We start from the raw sequence: 23,496 nt of genomic DNA on the forward strand, positions 1-23,496 counted from the left end.
AGCCAGAGAATCAACCTTCATTGATAGCACTTGGAGCTGGGCTGCAATAGCGGTGGCTGCATCAACTTCCAGAATACCTGCTACCTTGCCTGACGTCATCCTCTGAGTTGGGTTTTGATGCTCATTTGCAGCCATCGTCTCTATAAGATTATACGCCTCAGTATAGCTTTTAGCCCATAAGGCGCCTCCAGCTGCTGCATCGAGCATGGGCCGAGATTGGGCCCCCAAACCATTATAGAAACCAGTGATCACCATCCAATCCGGCATTCCATGATGTGGACATTTTCTCAAGATTTCCTTGTAGCGTTCCCAAGCCTCGCATATAGATTCTGTAGGTTGCTGCGCAAACTGAGTAAGAGCACTCCTCATAGCAGCAGTCTTTGCCATCAGATAAAACTTCACCAGAAACTTTTGCGCAAGATCTTGCCACGTAGTGATGGACCCAGCTGGTTCAGAATGTAACCAGTCTTTAGCCTTGTCCCTCAGTGAGAATGGGAAAAGCCTCAACTTGATAGCCTCATCAGTCACGCCATTATACTTAAAAGTGCTGCAGATCACGACAAAATTCCTTATGTGCATGTTGGGGTCTTCAGTTGCCGCTCCTCCAAAAGAAACAGAATTCTGCACCATCTGAATAGTGCCCGACTTGATTTCAAAGGTGTTAGCTTGAATAGCCGGATGAAGGATGCTTGACTGAATGTCATCAATTTTAGGCCGCGAAAAATCCATAAGAGCTGGATCAGCTTGAACAATACGATCTCCCATATTTACTGGTTCTTTCTGCTCAGTTCCTGAATCCGAATCCTCAAAATATAACTTCTCCGGAATATCAAGAACTTCGTCTGTCTCCTCAGCTGTATCTAAAGTCCTCTTGCGAGCACGAGAACGAGTTTGCATAAACGCTTGCTAAAGTACCTGAAACACAACCGGAAAAAATAAGTAACTACTACGTCCTAATCACTGAGTCCTAATGACCAATGATGGTAAGTACATAAACTAAACAAATACGCCGAGTCCCCGGCAGCGGCGCCAAAAACTTGGTAGGGCGAAAACACGCACTAATATTCACGCAAGTATACGCGTTCGCAAGTAATATAGAATACTTTCTAGTTCGTTCCCTCAGAGACTCAGACTAAATTATTGTCTAATTAAACTCACTCACCAATGTATGATTACTTCTCAATATTAAGTTACTAACACTTAAAATTGTTGATTAAATATTAACTATAATTAACTACTTAATTAATCACTTAACTAACACTTCCATTTATCAATAATAAAACACTCATGAGATCACAACTTCATTATTACTTCCTTCTATAGCCATTGTTATTACCTTTAGCATGTGACAGTGATGATATTAATCGAATAACACGAAACTGATAAAATCCAACTTTCATTGTACTAATACCATTCTACCAAGCATCCACAATTAAGATAGAAGTTGAATAGTCATCAATTATGTTGAGTTCCCATATGTCTACAGAAATTGACAACACAACGATTTAAGCACAAGTTATTCCTTTTGATTACATAGGGCAAATAAAACTGTTAGAGTTACCCACTAATCATGCACAACGTACATGAACCTATGCTAGCATGGCAAGTTCTAAATCTCAAGATCCACCGTCACTTCACAAGAGATTAACACCCTATCTTATATGTTCGCGACGCACATAAGACGAATACGCACAACCAATACTAGATATCATGCAATCATCACACACTAAAGTATTAAACAATTAACTAAAGAATTCCAAAATAAATCCGTTGCAACCCCATGATCACGATTAGCCCACAATAGCACTTATCGTCATCATGGGTTCATATGAAATCATGATAAACAAACACAAGAAAATAATAACTAAATTTATTATATTAAAATAGAGTACGTCACAAGAGTAAATAAGTTCAAAGTAAGAAAACTAGCATCCAACGTTACAACGAAACAAGAATCACAAGAAGATATGCTTCCTCTTCGTTGCGGTGTGCTAAATCGGTCTTCTTCCTTATCTCCTTCGCTCCTTGCGTAAAAACACAATCTTCTTCAATCCACACTTGTGAAAACATCTCAAATCTACTTATATAATAGTCCCATAAAACTCAGATTACATAGAAGTGGAAACCAAACAGAAGTAGAAGTCCTAAAATAATTTGTCTTTTATCCCGACCCTGCGCGGCCGCTCAGCATAGCTGAGCGGGCGCTCAGCTTGCTGCGCGGCCGCTCAACAATGTTGAGCGGGCGCTCAGACCTCTACTGGAAAAATTCTGATTTCGCTCCGTTTCTTCGCCGTAATCTGCCCGTTTCTTTCCTCTCGCAATGGTGAACACATGCCAAGGTTTATTCTTGATGATTCCTCCTCTGAAGTGCAACTAAAACCCTGTAATGCATAAACACTAGAAAAACGCATCAAATACACAAAATACTTGATTTCAAGACACCAATTTAAGCCATTTTAAGACGTTCTAAGTGGTATAAAATGACACTTATCAATGTGGTGGATTATTAACCACACAAAATCAAGGTTAAATTGGTAATTAACCAAAAACAAAACAAAACCAAATCAACCAAGCCAAATAATTCATTCTTCATCAAAACAAAAAGAAACCAAGGCATTATTTTCTTCATTAGCTCTCGGCTTTTTACTATTCCAAAGGCAAGAAAATTCAAAATCAAAGATCCAAGCTTCCTAAATTGGTGAGTTAATTCCCTAATCATCCTTATGCATAGTTAGGGCTATATCATGAGTTTAAGCCATCAATTCTTTCTCAATCTTCTTCATTAAATCAATGAAGAAGACAATGAATAGTGTTTTCAAGGTTTTTATCTTGAATTTTTCTTGTTTTCCTTTAAGATCCAAGCATTCCTAAGACTTCTCAAAGCTTCTTAAGGCTTCCTAGCTACTCCCACCACTTCAAGGAAGGTATATCATCTCCAAACCCTAGATTCCTATGTTTAGTAAGATGATTTTGATTATAATGGTGATATTGTAGCTTAATGTTTGTGGTTTAGAGTTTGGGTTGAAGTGGTATTGAAATGGATTGGTAAATCTTGTTGTTTTGGTTAGAAGAATGTAGTATAGTTAAATTCAAGCTTAGGCATAAGTATGAATGTTAAAATTGAGTTGATTTGGGGCTGTTATGATGTGATGAGGATGGACTTTGGTTGTATGAATGGGTTGAGGTTGAATTGTGATGGTTTTTGAATGGGTTAAAATTGGGAAATCGCGTAAACATAGCCGTCGTAACGTCTGATTTTCTTTAGACTGTTTTTGTGCATAACATTAGGACAAGAGAACCCCCTGCTAGATTATGACCATTGCCATGTCTAGATAGCTCGTGTTACGAGCTTCGTTTTGATATGTAGTTCGTTCGATTCCGATGCACGGTTTAGGAGAAACGACCGTTTCAAGTAACGGCATTTCGCGAACGAAACATTTCCCCTCGCCTTACTTTGAAACCTTGGTTAAGGACCTTAAATGACTAATTGGGGTAAGAAACATTTATGGTAAGTGTATTAGGAAGTTGGTAAGACACTCGTGAAGGAATCGCCTTAAAACTCGTAAAGGTTAAATTATTAAAAATGGTGGAGCCGATGGTACTCGAGTCACTTAAGAGAATCAATAAGCGCAAAACAAGCGTTAGAGTCTAAGTTAGTTAAAGTATAGATTTACAAGTGACTTTGGTTTAATTCCAACTTACTTGTTGTTTATAGGTTACCAGACTCGTCCCGAGCCTTTTATCACCCCAAGTAGCTCAGGCAAGTTTTCTACCCGTTATAACTGTTGTTGTGATGTATTTGTGTATATGCATGATCTTGCGTTAAATGCATATTTGTTATACCAAATTCTTGCGATATATTGTAGCATGTTATATGGTACATATGCATGCCTGTTTCGTATTCTTGCCATATATATCTGTTGGTTCAGTTGATAATACCTATGCTAGAGGATAGCAGTATTTTGCATATACCCTTATTATAAGGACCCAAAAGGTGAAAACATTTTCTAAAACCGGGAGTCGAGGATCCCGAGTAGATTTTGTATATATGTATATATATATAATTATATATATATGGTTATAGTTTTCAAAACTATTAATCGAATAAGGGTTATTCGATAACTTTATATTATTCATTGAATATTATTTCGAATATTATTCGAAGGCTTATGACTCCTTTATAGTATTATTGAATATTACTTGGATATTCATTCGAGGATGTATGACTCCTTTATTTTATGAATATTATTTGTAGTATTCATTCGAGGTATTATGACTCCGCTTATTACTTAATAATATTCTTTATTGTATTAAAGAATAAGGTGTCGATAATCAAACTTATTTTTGATTATTCAAATAAAGATATTACTTTCGTATAAATATATCTTTGATTATTTGCTATTCATTTCAAGTATAAGTTTTCCAACTTCTACCTCAATTATTCTTTATGGGAATATTATTTAAATAATAATATTCAGATATTTCTTTCATATCGGGACTGATTTATTTTAATAAATCAGTATTACTCCAAACATTCTTAAAAATGTTTTCGAGTCATCAAAATGAATTTAAAAAGGGTAGAGCAGATCCCAAAACTTGTTTTCAAATTCAAGATCTTCCATTTTAAGGGGACTTGAATACTCGCTCAAAAAAAATCTAGGGGATCCGGCTCTATGATGTATTTTATATTCGCAACAAGGTTGCAGTTTTGGTAAATGAATTGATTACTTACCCAACGTTCGGGAAGTAAGTCCATCTATTGAGTCGGCATAAGCAACATGGGCTCAGTGGGCGTCCATGATAGTGTAAGTGGCTCAGTGGGAGTCCATCAAATGCATAAGTGGCTGAGTGGCAGTCCAGCATAAGGTCCTATTGCGACCAGGGTGATGACTAGTGGGGAATTCGTCCATCTACTAGTAGAAAAGGTTACTTATTGGTATCTTTGCCTGATCAGCGAGATTTTTGGTTTATGCCAAAATTCTTTTCCTTTTCAAAATTCATTGGATGTTCCAAACTCTGTTCATACTTTACATGACAGAGGTTTTCAGGAAATGTATAAAGAAGATGTATATGTGGATATATATATATCAGAACTTAATGAAGTATATCATAACTTCATTTCCTTTAATAATATTTCAAAGATTTAATCTATTCAAATCTTGTCTTGTAGTCTCATCTATGTGATGAACTGTTGAAAGCTCATTATACTTTGAACAGTGGTAGTTCAAGTAGCTTTATAAATGATATAAGTGTAGTGAAGTATTTGGTAACTTCATCCCTTGTTTTTACTTATATCTAGTAAGTAATTATCTTACACATGATAAAAGATTCTAGTAAGTATCCATTTAGATACTTATATTATTGTTATCACTATATATTATCTTGCGAGCTGTAAGGCTCACTCTTGCTTTATTTCTTCATCACACAACAACAGTTAGGAAAGATGGCCAGACTCCAGCAGACCCAGCGCAAGCACGTGGGAAGCGTCCCGCGTCTTCCCGATGATGTTGTGGCTGCTATAGCTGCAGAGGTAGATCTATTGGTAGATCAGGCATTCTATTTTTGAGAATCAAATTATGTATAATTATAACTTGTGACCAATAATGGCAATTAACTGTAAATTTATCAAGTAATCATTTTGGGTTGTAATAACTTTTAAATTGTGGATTCAAAGACTTGTACTTATTTCAATTTCATCTCTGAGACTATAACGGGTTGTGGTGTGTGTTATTGTGGGGGTTACAGCATAAGGTTATTTAATATTAATTAAGTGAAGTGATATTGTGGAAAGAAAGACCGTGATGACCCGGATCCCCGACCCCGGATCTGGGAGTGTTACACCCATAGTGAGGTTGGGTATGCGTTAACACAGCCTGAATTCTTTTCAAGCCAACAAGTTCTGAGGTTTTGGAGGACTGGACTTTTTGATGATGGTGGTCAACGTGGAACTCCCAGTATTATCTTCTAAGTGGGTGATTCATCCTTTGTAGTCACTCCTGGTACAGTACGCAGGGCTTTACAGCTTCCAGAAGATTATACTTTCTCAATTCCAGAGGACTCAGCCCTTCGGGAGTTAATGGCTGAATTGGGATATGAAAAGAGTCTGACGAAACTTGGATAGTTGAAATGGGCTAATATCATAAGAGAATGGAGTTTCTTCTTTGATTGCATCACCAAAGCTTTTGGAAACAAATGTTCGAATTTTGATGCTATTCCCATTATGAGTCAGCACATCGGGTATGCAATTATCAATCAAACTCATTTTGATTTTGCAACTGCTTTAATTGGTTTTATTGGGGATATGATGACAGAGGATCGAGATGTTGTTTATTTTGCTAGATTCTGTCAACTTATTTACACTTATTGTACTGATGAACCTCAGTTAGTCAGCACCCAAACCCCACCTTTTAAGGTTGCAAAACGATACTTTAATGACCTGGTAAATGCTGATACTAAGAAAAAAGTGCTTAGACCATTACAGATTCCTAAGTCTGTAAAACAGATCCTGGTAAGTGCTGATCCTGATACTTATAGATCTGTTTACTCTGATGTCCAACCAACTCCAAACACCTAAAATCCATCAACCTCAGTACCTACCTCTCATTCTACTCAACCTACCCTCAGAACATATCTCAAATCCTATCTCTCCACTTCACAGACTGCTCAACCTTCATCTTCAGCACCTACTGTGACGCCGTCATCTTCCAAGCCAAAGAGGACAAAGAATGTTCCTCAAACACCTCAAAAGAGAAGGAGGATTGCCTTGAGAGATGACTCTGATTCTGAGGAACCGGTTCCTGCTAGAGAACCTGTTGTAACTGAAGCTGAGAAAGAGGTTTCTCAGAAGGGTTCTGAAATTGGGGGTTCTAGGCTTCTCAAGAGGCTTAGACGAATGATAGTTCCTGAAACTTCCAAGGAATCCAAATCAACAAGGAAGTACAAGAAACAGAGGGCACAAAGGCCAGTTTCAGATGATGAAGAGGAAGCAGCTAAGGAAGGGGATCAGGTATCTTTGATCTCACAAGACAAGGAATTTGTTCCAGTCACTTCTTCTCCATCAACTCCATCTCTGGAAGCTGTATCTGACAAGGCTAACTCACCATCTGTGTCTCTTGTTGATCCAGGCACAAGTGCTGAAATTGATATTCAGAACCTGGTTGTGCCTGAAATACTTTTCTTAGAAGCTCCAACAGCAAATAATCCTTTCACAACACCTGTTACTGATGCTATTCAAACTCCAGAGTTATCAACAACACCTTCTTTGCATCAAGATGTTGATGATCAGACTTTAGGTGAGCATCATGATTTGGATGTTGATCAGAACTTAGTATCAGATCAGCAATTAGAGGATGCTGAAGCCTCCATTGCTACTCACACTGTTGTCTTATCCGAAGATACTGATTCTTTAAGTTCTGATGCTGCAAATATTGGAGATACTGGTGATGCTGCTCCAACTGTAGATGCTGATGAAGCAGGTCCTTCAGGACATACTCCTCAACAGACTCTTCCTAAGTCTGAACTGGTAGAGAAGTTTGTTACTGGGGCTGCAACAGCACCAGTACCTTGGAGTGAAACTCCTGCAGGTCAGGAGTGGACTAAGGAATGGAACTCAGTTTCATGTGTTCCAAATGCATTACATCTTGCTGAGCACTTGACTAAAGCTGATGAAATGTTAAATTCTGATGATTTTAAAACCCAGCTTAGAGTCACTGCATTGAGTACTAAACATCTACAAGGTCTTCATTCAACTACTCATGCAGAGCTACACAAGATTCTGGAGAACTTTATCAAACAAGAACAAGTTTGGAAAATTGATAAGAAAAAGTTCTTTCAACCTACCATTGACATGATTGCTTATATTGAGAAAACTCAAGAGAAACAACAAGCTCAGATTGACGACATTCTGACAAATCAAGCTTCTCAGCAATCTCAACTTACTGAAATCCAATCCTCAGTGGAATTACTTATCTCTCTTTTACTACCTGCTGATGCCAAAAAGGGGGAGAAGGTAATTAAGTCCAAATGCAAAACTAACAAGACACTGCAAGGAAAGGATGATGGAAATGATGATCAAGGATACTCTGGAATGGGTAGCGGTCATAGTCAATGTAGAAGGTTTACATCAAGACAAGCTAGTCACAGGGCAAGTTCTGATACTGGGAAAAGAATAAGTTCTGCTGCTGGTTAAAGGATAAGTTCTGATGAACTTCTAGATCTTGATGAAGAAATGTCAAGACAGTTATTTCTTCAAGAAAATCCAGGAATGGACTTGGAAAGTTTAAAGGAAGAAGAAGCCAGACTTAAATCAGAGAAAGTCACATCTAAATCTGAAGCTTCTGGTGAAAATCACTTCCAAAACTTAAAGGCATTATGATCAAAGAAAGGACACATATTGAAGCAACATTGGCTAGATCACACCCACAGATAGATCCAAGATCCAAGGGTAAAGAAAAGGTTGGTGAACCTATCAAGGTTTATGTACCTCCTGAGGAAGAAGAAATTGCTGATGAAAAAGATGATCTTGCTCTGACTTCAAGAAAAGTTCTTAAAACAACCTCTGACATGGCTCAAGTTGTTCAGAGTCAATAAATTGTAAGTTCTGATATTCAGAAGAAGCAAGTAACCTCTGATAGAGCTCAAGTTAACTTGATATCAGAAAATAGATCAAAGACACTCCTACCAGGATTCACTAAAGCAAAACAGACTCAATCTTTGAAGACTACTGCAAGTGGTTTTGAAGCAAGAGTAGTTACTGGAAAGGAAGCTAGAGATAAAACTGGATTGGGAAGTGCTGATGAAAGAAGAGTACACAACACTACCAATGATCCAACTTCCTTGAGTGAACCAGGTATTGGAGCAACTCCTGAGAGATTGAATCAACTAGAATCTGTACAGATGGTTTACCATACCTACTTGAAAGAATATATCATGTTGTATTTCATGACAGATGGTAGGGTTTATCATATAAGACAAAATGCCATTCCATTGAAGTATTTTGAATAATTGGAGCATGTACTTTTCTTACTTCAAGTGGATGACAGAATAACAGGGACTGCTGCAAACTACTTAAAAGAACAGATTCAGAGACAGAAAAGGTTTTATTCTGTTAAGTCTGACAGCATATATGTTCCAAAGTACAGAGATCACAATGGTGATATTGTTGATATGAAGCCTAATACTGCACAGATCAGAACGTATCGTGGTATTAAGGGACTTGAATTCAATCTAGAGTCTGATAAAGCTTATGTTATAAGACTAGATCAGGAGTTGAGAAAAGCAAAGATCAATGATCTCAGAGCTGCAATCTTTCAAACTGGTGAAGATACTGCAGAGCTTAAAGATGTTAAAAGGAGAATGATTGATGAACTAAGATATGCTGAGAAATGTTTGTTGAAGAACTATCTCAGAACAACTCCTGACATCAGAGAGATCAGAAAATGAAGAAGCCAAGTCGAAGATCTACAACTGCTTAAATTCTGATATTTATATAGACTGAAGTTGTTATCAGAAGTTGAAATTGGTAAAAACTTTAAGGACTGTAAGTTGTAGTTATCTAGTCTAATTCTCATGCATTTGTATTTAATGTTTTTGACATCATCAAATATCTGTTAAACTTGTATATTATGTTAATTTACAAGTTGGGAGAGATTGTTAGATATATTTGATAATGTCATGGCTAATATGTTTTATGTTTAGCTTTTAGATCTTACTGAACAGGATAAATCAGTACTTAACTGTTGATCAGTACTTATACTGGAATTCAGGACTTAAGGATATCAGTATGTATGTTATCAGGAGATAATCATCAGAAGATAGATATCAGAACTTAAGTGCTGAAGAATAATCAGATAAGGACAGTAGCTGATTAAAGGAAAGAAGATTGAGATAAACATAAGAAGAGATATGCATGAAGAAGGAATTCCGTGAAGAATGGAATACTTGGAAGAAAAGATATCTGATTGATATATTTTAGGAAGCAGAATTATATTCCATATCAATTAGAGATTATCTTGTAACTGTGTAGTATATAAACACAGACATAGGGTTTACACTATAAGTGTTATCATTATTAGAGAAGATTATTCATTGTAACCCTAGCAGCTCTCGTGATATTTATTCATCACTGAGAGGTAACAGTTCCATACTGTAACAGAGTTTATTGTTTCAATAAAGTTTGTTTTCTGTTACTTAAGTTCTTAAAGTTCGATTTGAGTGTACTATACACTGTATTCACCCCCTCTACAGTGTGTGTGTGACCTAACATATATATTGAAGTTGTACGAAAATAATTACGAGATTGTGTTGATATTGTGACAAAACTTGTGCATTGTTATGATTGTTGACGTCTTGTAATCGACGGGTAGGCTTAGAAACAAAAGAGTTGCTGCCAAAAGTTTCTAAAAAAATATATATTTTAAATACGAGAAAAACGTACTTATTTATATCAAACATGTTACCCCTATTTGTATACGAATTATATGTTTATGTGATTATATGAATAATAATTATACGAGTCGGGTTATCGGATTAGGATATTAGGGTTCGAGAATATCAAACATGTCGATATAACTGATTAGGGTATTCTGTATTTGTAGATCCCAGTCGAGTTTTGCTAGGACCAAAGCCAGCGTAAAAGCTACATATCGTTTCCAAAAGCGTTGCAAGGCAAGTACCCCTGACCATTCTTTTATGGTTTAGTATATATATGAATAGCAAATGTTTTAATCTCTTAATGGAACAGAAACGTTTTAAGTTACGTATCCCCTGTAGTTATAAATCATTATTTTAAATCTATTTTTGGGAAAAGTAACTTCGAAAGGTACCTATCTCGAATGAAATGATTTGTGAACTCGATTTTATATGTGTGTTGTTAAAATGAACGATTTTTGAAATGAGATAGGTACAAGTGTTTTGAAAAACTGGATAAAACGATCAGATATGGGATACATTAGGGACGGGGGCCTATTGAGGTGGCGTAAGAGGCTAATCGGTTACGCGCACTATATAACCGATTAGTCCAACAGGTCAGAGACCTAGCTAGTCTCTGAGTTACGGAACAGGTAAATAGGATGGAAGTTAGAGCCGTCTGGTGTTGATAGCCTGATAAGCTGTCTTAACATATCTATATATATCTGATTTGGCTTTGTGATTCCCGTAAGGGTATAAGAATTTGATACAGAGGTTTTATAAATGTGAATAGCACGCTAATATTGGACTCTGGTACTTACACAACACACCACTGCGTTTGTTTTGCTAATAGCATGCTAGTCAGTGATATCCAGTTATCTCAGTTTTTCAATATATAATGTTGTTTTTATGATTACAGCTCTATTCTTGTCATTGTTTACATTACTATTTTTATCTTATTATTCATATGTTGGTACTGCTGAGTGATTATCCTCACCCTTGCAACCTGATATATATATATATATATATATATATATATATATATATATATATATATCGCAGATGCCTAGAAGACCAATCAGACCTTGGCAAAACCGTATTTCAGCCCCTTCAGGACCCGACTCCTCAGAGGTAGTTAGTATCAGACCACTTGCGGTCTGATGAGTTGCTGAATAAGTTAGTTTGTGTCAGACTTTTGAATAAATGGTTTGTAATAATGTGTAGATTGGATCATACTTGAACCTGGATCAGATCTTGGTTCGGGGTCGAGTTAGTTTATTTTAATAATAATCTTGTTGTTTATATTTCTGGTAATTATGTTTGGTGACGTCAACTCCTGACCCCGGGGTTGAGGCCGTCAAATCTGCAGGGGAACAAGTTGTGGAATCTGATAGTACTCTTCACAAGCTTCATTTTGGTTATTCACATGATCGATTTCGAGTTTGCTAACGCCTTCGTTTTTAAGTTTGATTCTGAAGAACACTACGAATTTTAGGGTTTTTCTCTGTAAATTATATAATTTTACTGTTTGTTTATGATTATCTGTATAAAATAAATTACGAAAAGGGCTAATTATACTTTCAAAATATTGGTACCCCGTTGGATCATATCGGATATAAAAATAGAATACTTAATCGTTACGTATTAATAAAACTGATCCAATTCGATACTAATTTTGGGATAATTATCAAAACCAGGCTTTTGTAAATACAGTCTTGGTCTCAGCACTTTGGTTACACGAATTACGAGAAAATAATATAATAATTTAATTAAAATATCTCGTTTCTCGAAAATAAAGGTTTTATCAATTTACCGAAACGAAAATTGTATCGTCTAATTTGCGCCGGGAACCGCACAGGTAAAACCGTACTCCGGATCGAAAAAGTCAAAACATGGAAAATGATCGGAATAATCAAATTAGGTTAGAAAGTAATTTTAGCGAGACTTCCGAGTTATAAAAACGTAAAAACAGTTGAAGTTGGACGATTCCCGATGATACAAAATAATTTATTATTTCTCGAAAAAATAATTTATTAAATCTATAAATCCTTTATGAAATCATATAACCACACATAAATTGATAAAAAATATTAAAGTTATCTATACTTTATTTTAGATATATAAAAATAATTTTTCTCAAATTTTATCACATATATACATCCAAACACAGATACCAATTAACAGATAATTCACCAAAATTCATATAATAATCACACAATAATTATTTATTGATAAAAAATAATTACACTCTATATCCCGGATATTACATCATTCCTCCCTTACAAGGGTTCTGTCCTTGGAATCTCCTAAGTAAACAAATGAGGGTACTTTTCACGCATATCACTTTCTAGTTCCCAGGTTGATTCTTTAACCTTTGAGTTTCTCCATATTACTCTTACTAAATTTACAACTTCATTCCATAACACTTTCTTTCTCTTCTCTAGAATCTCTATCGGATTCTCAACATATGACAAATATTCCTGAAGTTCTATTAGCTCATACTCTATCATATGCCTAGAATCTGGATTATACTTCTTAAGCATTGACACGTGAAAGACATTATGAATATGCTCCATATGCGGGGGTAACGCCAATTCATAAGCTACCTTGCCGACACGCTTCAAAATTTCAAAAGGTCCAATTTATCTAGGACTCAGCTTCCCTTTCTTTCCAAACCTGGATAATCCCTTCCACAATGACACTTTTAGCAATACTAAATTTCCTTCGTTAAATTCCATGTCCTTTCTGGCTTGATCTGCATATTTTCTTTGACGATCTCATGCTGCAATTAACCTTTTCTGAATAACTTTAACAACTTCTTTTGTCTGTTGTACCAACTCTGGTCCAAGTATCTTATGTTCTCCAAATTCATCCCAATATGCTGGTGATCGACATTTACGTCCATGAAGAGCTTCATAAGGAGGCATTCTGATACTAGCGTGATCACTGTAGTTGTAAGAAAATTCTATTAAGGGAAAATGCTCATCCCAACTTCCTTTGAAATGAATAGCACAAACACGTAACATATCTTCAATAGTCTAGATTGTTCTTTCTCTTTGGCCGTCAGTCTGTGAATGACAAGCTGTACTCATATTCAACTTGGTTCCCAAACATTCATGAAAACTTTTCCAAAATCTGAAATTGAATCGTCGATCTCGGTCTGACACAATAGACACTAGGACTCCAAGATGAACTACTATTTCCTTCAAATACTTGTGAACCAACTTGTCCAGTGAAATCCTTTCATTAATAGGCAGAAAATGAGCTGATTTGGTTAGTCTGTCCACTATAACCCAAATGGCATCATGGTTCGCTTTCGTCCTTGGTAAGCCGACTATAAAATCCATAGCAATGTGCTTCCACTTCCACTCTGGAATCTCTAACGGTTGCAATAATCCACTTGGTCGCTGATGTTCCACCTTAACTCTTTGACACGTGTAACATCTACTAACCCATTCCGTAATTTCTCTTTTCATATCTGGCCATAAATAATTCTCTTTTAAATTTCTGTACATCTTGGTACTCTCTAAATAGATTGAATACTTTGAATTGTGAGCTTCCTGGAGAATTTAATTCTTCAACTCTGTCACTGGTGGAATCCAAATTTTGGAAGAAAATCTAAGAATACCTTGATCATCCTTCTGAGTACATAACTCTTTTCCTACCAAAAGATTGATATCTTGGTCCATTACTTCCTCTTGGCATTTCTTTATCTTCTCTAACAACTCTGGCTAAAAAGTCATACTATACATCTTTGCTTCATTAAGCTGGCAAATTATGACCTCTAATTCCAATTTATGAAATTCCTTATACAACTCTTCTGGTACTGTCAACACATTCAATCTCTCCTTTCTGCTTAGTGCATCTTCCACTACATTTGCTTTTCCAGGGTGATAGTTAATCATGCAGTCATAGTCCTTGATCACTCCAACCATCTTTGTTGTCTCATATTAAGTTCCTTTTGCGTGAATATATATTTAAAAATCTTATGGTTCGTATAAATCTCACATTTTTCCCCATATAGATCATGTCTCCAAATCTTCAGAGCGAATACTATTGCTGCTAGTTCCAAGTCATGAGGAGGATACTTCTGCTCATGAGGTTTCAGTTGTCTAACTTTATCGTGTTGCGTCAAAACACAACCTAATCCCTTATGAGAAGCATCACTATAGATTACAAACTTTCCTTGATCTTCTAGAAGTGATAAAACAGGTATCGTGATCAATCTCTTATTTAATTCTGTAAAACTTTCTTCACACTTCTTGGTCCATAGAAATTTCTCATTTTTCCTGGTAAGCTTTGTTAGAGGTGTCGCATTTTTCGAGAAATCTTGAACAAATCTTCGATAATATCCTGCTAATCCAAAGAAACTTCTCACTTCTGTTGGTATTTTTGGCCTTTCCCAATTCATAATTCCCAAATATATCCTTAGATGGTCCATATGGTCTTCTGTCAATTTCGAATAAATCAAAATATCATCTATAAACACAATGATAAACTCGTCCAAATATTCCTTGAAAATTCTATTCATCAAGTCCATAAATGCTGCCGGGACATTGGTCAATCCAAAAGACATCACTAAGAATTCATAATGACCATACCTTGTTCTGAAAGCTATCTTTGGTACATCTTCAGGTTTAATCTTTATTTGGTGATATCCGGACCTTCAATCAATCTTAGAAAAATACTTTGCTCCTTTTAGTTGATCAAACAAATTGTCGATTTGAGGTAACAGATACCTGTTTTTGATAGTAAGCTTGTTGAGCTCCCTATAGTCGATACATAATCTCATGCTTCCATCTTTCTTCTTAACAAATAATACCAGTACACCTCGTGGGGACATACTAGCTCTAATCACTCCTTTTCCAATAAGTCTTGCAATTGCTTTGCTAACTCCTTCATTTCAACTAGCGTCATTCTGTACGGGGCCTTGGATATTGGTTCCATTCCAGTTGCTATGTCCATCGCAAACTCAATTTTTCTATCTGGAGGAAGTCTTGGTAACTTGTCTGGAAACACATCCAGAAATTCATTGACCACTGGAATATCTTCGAGTTTTGCTGGCTCATGATTTTTATCTATTACATAAGCAATATAATTCTCGCAACCTTGTCGCAGTAACTTCTTGGCTTGAATCAGCGGTAAGATTTTCTTTACTTGCCTTTGACCTCTAAACGTTACCACTTTCTCATCCGGCGTCTTCAAAATTACCTTTTTGTTACGACAGACTATATGAGCATCATGCTTATATAGCTAGTCCATTCCTAGAATAATGCCAAATTCTCTTAACTTAAATGAAATCAAGTCAGCATAAAACTTATCTCTAGAAATCTCAATCTCATAGTCTGTACACACTTGATTAACAAATACACGCTCCTGATTTGTTAATTCTACAGTCATAATCTCATTTAATAATTCAAATGGGCAATTCAACTTATCAACAAAATCTTGAGAAATAAACGATCGAGTTGCTCCCGAATTTACTAACACTTTAGCACATAAAGAATTCACAGTAAGCGTACATGCCACGACATCAGTGTCCTGAATAGCATTCTTCACAAACATATCATATACTCTAGCTCTGGGAGATTCATTCACTGTTGAAGCAGATCCCATGATTCTCAGCGCATTACTGACTAGGGCTAGTGTTTTATAATCCCTTGCTATATGTCCTGGCTTTCCACACTTGAAACATGTAAACCCAATTGCTGGAACCTTGCATGCCTGATTCCTGGTAGGTTGGTCCTTATTTTATGGCTCTCTGGCTGGTTGATTATGGCACTCCCTTGAGTAGTGCCCCTTCTGGTTGCATCTATAACAAACCAAATTTAACTTATTACAAACTCCTCCATGTTTCTTTTCGCATACCTGGCATTCTGGTAAAACTAGCCTCTGCTGATTTCGCTGGTTTCCAGGGGCTGAACGGTTGCCTTGTCCTCCGTCGCCTGCATTTTGCTTTCTGACATTAAAATTCCTTCCTGGCTGAAACTTTCCTTTCTTCTGATTAAAATTTGGAAACTTCACTTCCTGTGACTTTCCTTTATTTCCCTAAAACTTCCTTTTCTTACTCTCCTTCTCCTTATGTGAAATTTCACTCTTTGTCTCCGCAATCATAGCTTTTTGCACTACTTCTGCGTACGTATCCAACTCAAATATGGATACTTTTCCTCTGATCCATGGCTTAAGACCTTGCTGAAATTGCTTAGCTTTCTTCCTGTCAGTGTCCACATATGATGGTAAGAACCTTGATAATTCTTCAAACTTACTTTCATAATCTGCTACTAACATATTCCCCTGCTTTAACTCCAGAAATTTCAGTTCCATTTTATCCTGAACAAACTGAGGAAAATACTTCTCTAAAAACAATTCCTTAAATCTATCCCAAGAAATAACATCCGTACCTTCAAATATCTTAATAGTTTCCCACCAGTAGGTGGCTTTATTCTTCTGATAGTAACTCGCAAATTCTCTCTTTTATTCCTCTCTCACCTTGACTAAAGAAAATGATTTCTCAATCTCCTTTAACCAAACTCTTGCTTCAATTGGATCTAAAGAACCTTTGAATTTCGATGGATTCACCGCCTAAAAAGTCTTAAAAGTTACCTGGGGATTGGCCCTTCTCTGTTGTTGTTGGGTCAGGTTGATTGTTTTTTGAGCCAAGATCTGAAGAATCTGGGCTACAGTTGGGTCTATGGGACCTGGATTTGTATTCTGGTTATTGTTGTCTTGTTTGTTGTTGTTGTTGGTTTCTTCATTCTAGTTGGTAGAACATGTAATTCTTCTAGGAGGCATTTTCTATAAGAGATCAAACAACTTATTTAGCCTTTAAATTAAATCCTTTTTATGAAAAGTTTTTGTAAAACATAAATATTCCTTTTTGAAAATATTTTCAATAGTTGAACTAAGTAAATTGCATGCTTCTTTACCGAACGTAAAAAATCGAGGGGATAGGGTACATGTTATCACAAAAATTTATAAGTGGTGCAATACGTAAAGTAAGATAAAATAGGTGCAGTAATATAAATGACAATGCTCGAAAAGGAAAGGTACTAAAATATATATATATATGTCAAAGTTTGATAGTACAAGCGTGAAAACACTTCAGCAAAAGCAAAAAGGTACAACAGGCCTACACACTAGTCAGCAAGTCTAGTCTATATATACAAACCAAAAGTCTGCTGATACACACTACACACTAATATACATATAACAACTATCACAACATCTCTGTCATCTAGCTCTAGGGAAACTCTGGTCCATCAAGCCTCGCAAGATCCTCTAACACTTCTCTGGCCCACCCCGGAAGAGCACTTGGGGCCACATACTCACAAGTAGCTCCATGTAGTATAGCCTCAAGTATCCTCCGGGTCACATGAATCTCATCCCGAAGCTCCCTCACACTCCTATCAACGTCTATGGTCCTCACAATGTGCTATAGCTCCTAAATCTGTGCCAACAGGGCCTCTCGCTCCAAAAGAAGAGCCTCATATTGATGGTATGGAACAGGGCGTAGAGTAAGCTGGAAAGATGCACCCGCAACTGAATGTCCAGTAGAGTCAGAATCAGTAGGTGAGGGTCCTCGAATAGGTGGTTTCATACCACGGGGTGGAAAAGCTCGTAGAGGTGCAGGCGTCACAACCGGAGGTAATATGGCTAACACTGGTGGAAGAGCAGGGCGTGGATCAATTGATGGTCCTCAAACTGAAGGCTCCAAATGATCAGATGGTATAGGAATGATAGGATCTTCCATCTCTGCTATTTGAAAATCACATCACAAGATAAGTGTGGCGCCCCAAAATCTGGGGTCAGGGATCTCGGAGGCCAAGCCATCTCAATTGCTATAAACCACATACCTCACATCACAATATATATATACTCATATTTTACAACCCCGCACTTATCACACACACACACTTACAGGTTATTGTCTTGGAAACGAACCATTCATTACTAGAGTAAATCAAACCATAAATGATAATTACTACAACCCAAAAGTAATTAAGTCTTACAGGGGAATAACCTTTAAGTAAGGCTAGTCCGTTGGCCAAATATACATTTCTTATTTATTACCTTACGTAAGTCATATTTATAAATAAGTCGAACTAAAAACAACTGAAAACCAATCCAGCTTATTCGGACAACCTGTGGTACCGCACCAAACAACCTACGAAACAACTGGCCGTTTCCTACCCGTTTCCTGGCTGTGAGTCTCATGGTAGGCATCTTGATTCACTGTTGTGTTGTGTCAATTTAAGAAAATAAGTGTGAGCTATAATGCCCAGCATAATAATGTACAGTATGAAAATGAATGTATGATAAACTCACGTAAAACATCATATATGAGAATAATGTTTTACTCAAAAATAGTTTTCCTTGGTGATACACACCTTCTTATGAAAACAATTCCTTAGTGGATTTTATTATCCTGCGAATACCTTAATAGTAAACCCAGCACATAGGCTTGGGTTACGGTATTACATCACAATTCCAATTGGAAGAATATGACACTCATTGGAGCCACCGCATACGATGATCAGTCGTACTACGATAATAGTAACTTTTTCTACTAGTAGAAGGACGACACCTTCGTATCCCGGTTATCACCCTTGCCGCATATGGGCTATGTGTCCTCATTTCGGGTATACACATACTTCGCAGGTCCTTAGGTACATATAGTACCATCTCCTACGGTATTGGTAGTCTATTCAATACACGAAGTACTTGGATCCTACCCGTCCCTTGTCCTTAAGGAAATCCTATCATATACATGGAATCATCAAACTATATCGAAGTTCCCCAAGCGTTTAGCTTGTTGATAGGCACAACTTTACCTCATATATATATATGTATGTACTTCTGAAAGTTTTCGGAGGAAGTACTAAGGATGTGAGTTGACTGTTGTCAACAGATAAGTAAATAAGGGGGAGTTTATTTTGAAACTATACTCAAAATATTTAAAATAAGTCAAGATAATATTCTCCGATGATCTGAAATTATTCGAATGATTTTCCGGAAATCGGAAAGTATTTTGGATCAGGTTTTATGATTTTTAAATCATAAATAACTACTTTAATAAATAAATAATTAAATATTAATCGATAAATAATTAAACCTTGAATGGGTTTACTTGAAAAGAATATTTAAATAATATTCATCGACTAATTTATGTTTACATAATATAATAATCTTTAATATTTAATCGAGTTTGAAATAAATATTCATTGGAGAATACTTCCTCCATAATAAGTGAATATTTAATAAATATTTATTAATCGAACGATAAAGTATAGTTGAGGGAATACGTTATTTGGAAATTGTTTTCCAATAAAAGTTCGAGGTGTTTAATATTTCGTAAGTGGATGTTGAGTCCTTCAAATCGTACTACTATGGACTTTTAATTGTCCTATAATATCACCGGAATGATTCCCGGGTTTTCATCTTAAAATCCCAACCGACTCTCGGTCTTATAATTATACGTCATGCTTAAAGTGGAATTAAATATTTTACGATATATACTTGTCGTACAACATCGTTACATTATGCGAAAAATCAATTATTGCGTATCATGGCAAGCATGGTATTTATGCAATGATAATAAAGCAATCCTTTCACAACACAACAGTAAATGGAGTTGGGTCCGTAAACTTGCTTGGGTATCTCGAGGTGATGGATGTTGTGGATATTTTGTGAACTTGATGATTTCATTAACAAAACACCTTGGTAGATTTTACTTAGTGAAAAATGTAGCACTCGACGGATAAGAATTATAGTCCCGACGGATGACTCAATATAGTCCCGATGGATGATGATTTATTATCCTTCGAGTGAGTAGCTTGTGTAACAATAAGTCTGTAGCACATTTCTGCATACACATTATTTAGATTCTGTAGTAGTACTCAAGTCATGTTGACTTTAACTAGATATGCAGAATAGGTTGATTAATTGTACATAGATGATGTCTTGTAATTCTGCTTAAATGAAATGAAGTCAAGTGCCAGATAGCTACCCGGCAGATAAATAACAATGCCACTCGACGGATGATCAACAAGGCAACCCGACGGATAATCATGAACCCGACGGATAAAGAATTCAAACATCTGTTGACAGTGAGAACACAGTCACATGCGTCGAGTGTATAAAAAAGGAATGTGGAAGCCTATTTAACTGGGTTTTAGAGAACAAAGAAGCATTTCCATTTCCATGCTATTATAAAAATATTTAAAGATGCTAGAATAGAGTAATGAAGCAGCATAATATTAGACTTGATAGGTTTTGTTTTATTATCTTGTCTTATTACTTTGTAATCTTGGTCATATATAAACCAAGAAGTAGCAAATAGAACAACAAGAACACTAAGCAAGAAAATTCTCAGAGAAACTTTTGTAAGTTGCATTCTTAGCATTTCTCTGTAAACTTAGTTGTTCATATTTGTAAGCAGCTGTGAGTAAATCTTGCTACACAGAGTTCTCTTGATATAATATATATATCTGGTGGATACTTTCAAATCCACCAGAAAGTTTTTAAAGACTTTTGTTTTTAATTACTTGTGTTTTGATTCATTCCAATTTATTATTCTGCACTTTGCAAATCAATTAACATAGATATATATTTTAAGTTAGAACATTTTTTAACCAAGAAAAAGTTTCAAGAATTCCATTCAACCCCCCTTCTGTAATTCTTGTTGCATTGTTAGGGACTAACAATTGGTATCAGAGCAAGCTCTTGATAAACAAAGAGTTTAAAGATCACAACAAAATAACAAGATGAACAAGAAGGATGTTGGAGTCAAGATTCCTTTTTTGGATAAAGATAATTACCATCATTGGAAGGTAAAGATGCATCTTCATTTACTTTCTCAAGATGAGGCCTATGTAGATTGCATAGAAAGAGGCCCTCATGTGCCAATGAGAGCTGCAACTGGAAATGAGCCATCTATCCCCAAACCAAGAAATGAATGGCCTGATCCTGATATTGAACAAGTCAGGAAATATAATGTTAAGAATATATGTATTAGTTTGATGATAAGTTAAACAAAACACTTAAGTAGAAATCTAGTGTTTGTAGCCTCAACGGATAAGACTACTTTGGCTATCCGTTGATGGAGTAGCTTTACTTAGAAATAAGTATAGTATTGTAGCACATTTTAGTCTCTGTATTTAAGTTATAATTCTTAGAAGTTGTGGGAAATTATAAGTCATGTTGACTACAAGTGGATATGCAAATAGGAGAGCTAATTGTAAATATTTCATTCCTTGTAAGTTTGTATAAATGAAGTAGTATCAACTGATAGATTAAAGGCCTTCAACGGATGAGAAACAAAGCTTCAACGGATGTCTCTAAAGCTTCAACGGATAACATCCATCAACAGATGAGTGCATCAACGGATAAAGCTTCAACTGTTAAAGCATCAGCGGATGTCACTAAAGCATCAACCGATAAAGCCATCAACGGATGAAAGCTTCAACGGATGCTCAATTCCATAGCAGTTGATACTGACAATTCATAAGCTGACAGAGGCACATGGGTTGACAAAGACAATTGGAATGTGGTAGCCTCTTGGAGGAATCGAGAAAATGCAGCATTTCCATTCTGGTGCAAACAAAGAAGTATTCAAAGATTCATAGATTATCTTAGATTACATTGGATAGAGAAATGAAGAAGAAACATGTGAAGAACTATTTTATCTTTGTCTTCACTTGTAAACTTGGTGATATATAAACCAAGTTACAGCTAGTAATTAGGTGTGAATTTTCCAGAGCTATTTAGAAAAACATAGAGAGAAAATCATCTAGTTTGTACTAGGAAGCAGCTGTGAACAATTCTTTGTATCACAGATTTTATGAAATACACATCTCTGGTGGAACAACAAATCCACCAGAAAAGTTTTTAAAGCCTTTGTGTTCTTTACATTTGTGTCTTGAATATACATCCGTCTGCACCTGCTCAAAGCAATTCACACACATCTATTCATCATACACTTAGCTTTTGAAACTGCTCAAAACTTGAAAAAGTTTTGAGATTTACATTCAACCCCTCTTCTGTAAATCTCATTGTTAGTTCCTTGGGAATAACAATTGGTATCAGAGCAAGCTCTTGACATACAAAGAGTTTAAAGATCTATTTTACTAACATCATGAGTAAGAAGGATATTGGAGTGAAGATTCCAATCCTGGAAAGTGATAATTATCATCACTGGAGAGTGAAGATGCATCTACATCTTCTCTCTCAAGATGAAAGCTACATAAACTGTATTGAGAATGGTCTTCACATCCCTCACAAAGTGGCCACAGCTTCCACTGCCACAGTTGCTGTTGGACAGTCTATTCCCAAGCCAAAAGCAGAATGGACTGATGAAGATATTGAAGAGGTTCACAAGGACAAGAAGGCCATGAACATTCTGTTTAATGGCCTAGACAAAGATATGTTTGATAATGTCATTAACATCCAAACTGCTAAGGAAATTTGGGATACTGTACAACTTATCTGTGAAGGTACTGAACAAGTTAGAGAAAACAAAATGCAGCTTCATTCAACAATATGAATATTTTCATTCTGAAGAAGGAGAATCATTGAATGATACCTTCAATAGATTTCAGAAACTATTGAATGGATTGAAGCTGTATGGCAGAGTGTACCAAGTCAAGGATTCCAACTTAAAATTTCTGAGGTCTCTACCAAAGGAATGGAAGCCTATGACTGTTTCACTAAGGAATTCTCAAGATTATAAGGACTTCACACTTGAAAGATTATATGGAATTTTGAAGACCTATGAACTTGAGATGGAGCAAGATGAGCTGTTGGAGAAGGGAAAGAGAAAATGTGGATCAGTTGCACTTGTAGCTGAAAATGAGAGAACTGAAACCAGGGATGAAGAAAAGACAATACCAAGTCTCAAAACTGGCACAAGCAAATCAGAATCAAGCAAGGGAAAGGAGCAAGCAGCTGAGGTTGAAGACAATTCCAGTCAAGATGACTCTGATGATGTTGATGAACATCTGGCTTTCCTGTCCAGAAGGTTTGCAAAGATAAAATTCAAGAAAAACACTAGAGCCACTAAGCCAAACAAGAACATGGTGGACAAATCTAAGT

At 36.2% G+C, this 23,496-nt stretch overlaps 1 non-coding gene across 1 annotated transcript; it reads left to right on the plus strand.

The window, feature by feature from the left end:
- The first annotated feature begins 265 nt into the window (after positions 1-265).
- Positions 266-372, plus strand: LOC141715750 (small nucleolar RNA R71). The gene has a single exon (XR_012572501.1). It is a non-coding gene; the product is annotated as a small nucleolar RNA R71 (small nucleolar RNA).
- The last annotated feature ends 23,124 nt before the right edge of the window (positions 373-23,496 follow it).

The sequence above is a fragment of the Apium graveolens genome, chromosome 3 (genome assembly GCF_009905375.1).
Source record: "Apium graveolens cultivar Ventura chromosome 3, ASM990537v1, whole genome shotgun sequence".
NCBI lineage: Eukaryota > Viridiplantae > Streptophyta > Magnoliopsida > Apiales > Apiaceae > Apium > Apium graveolens.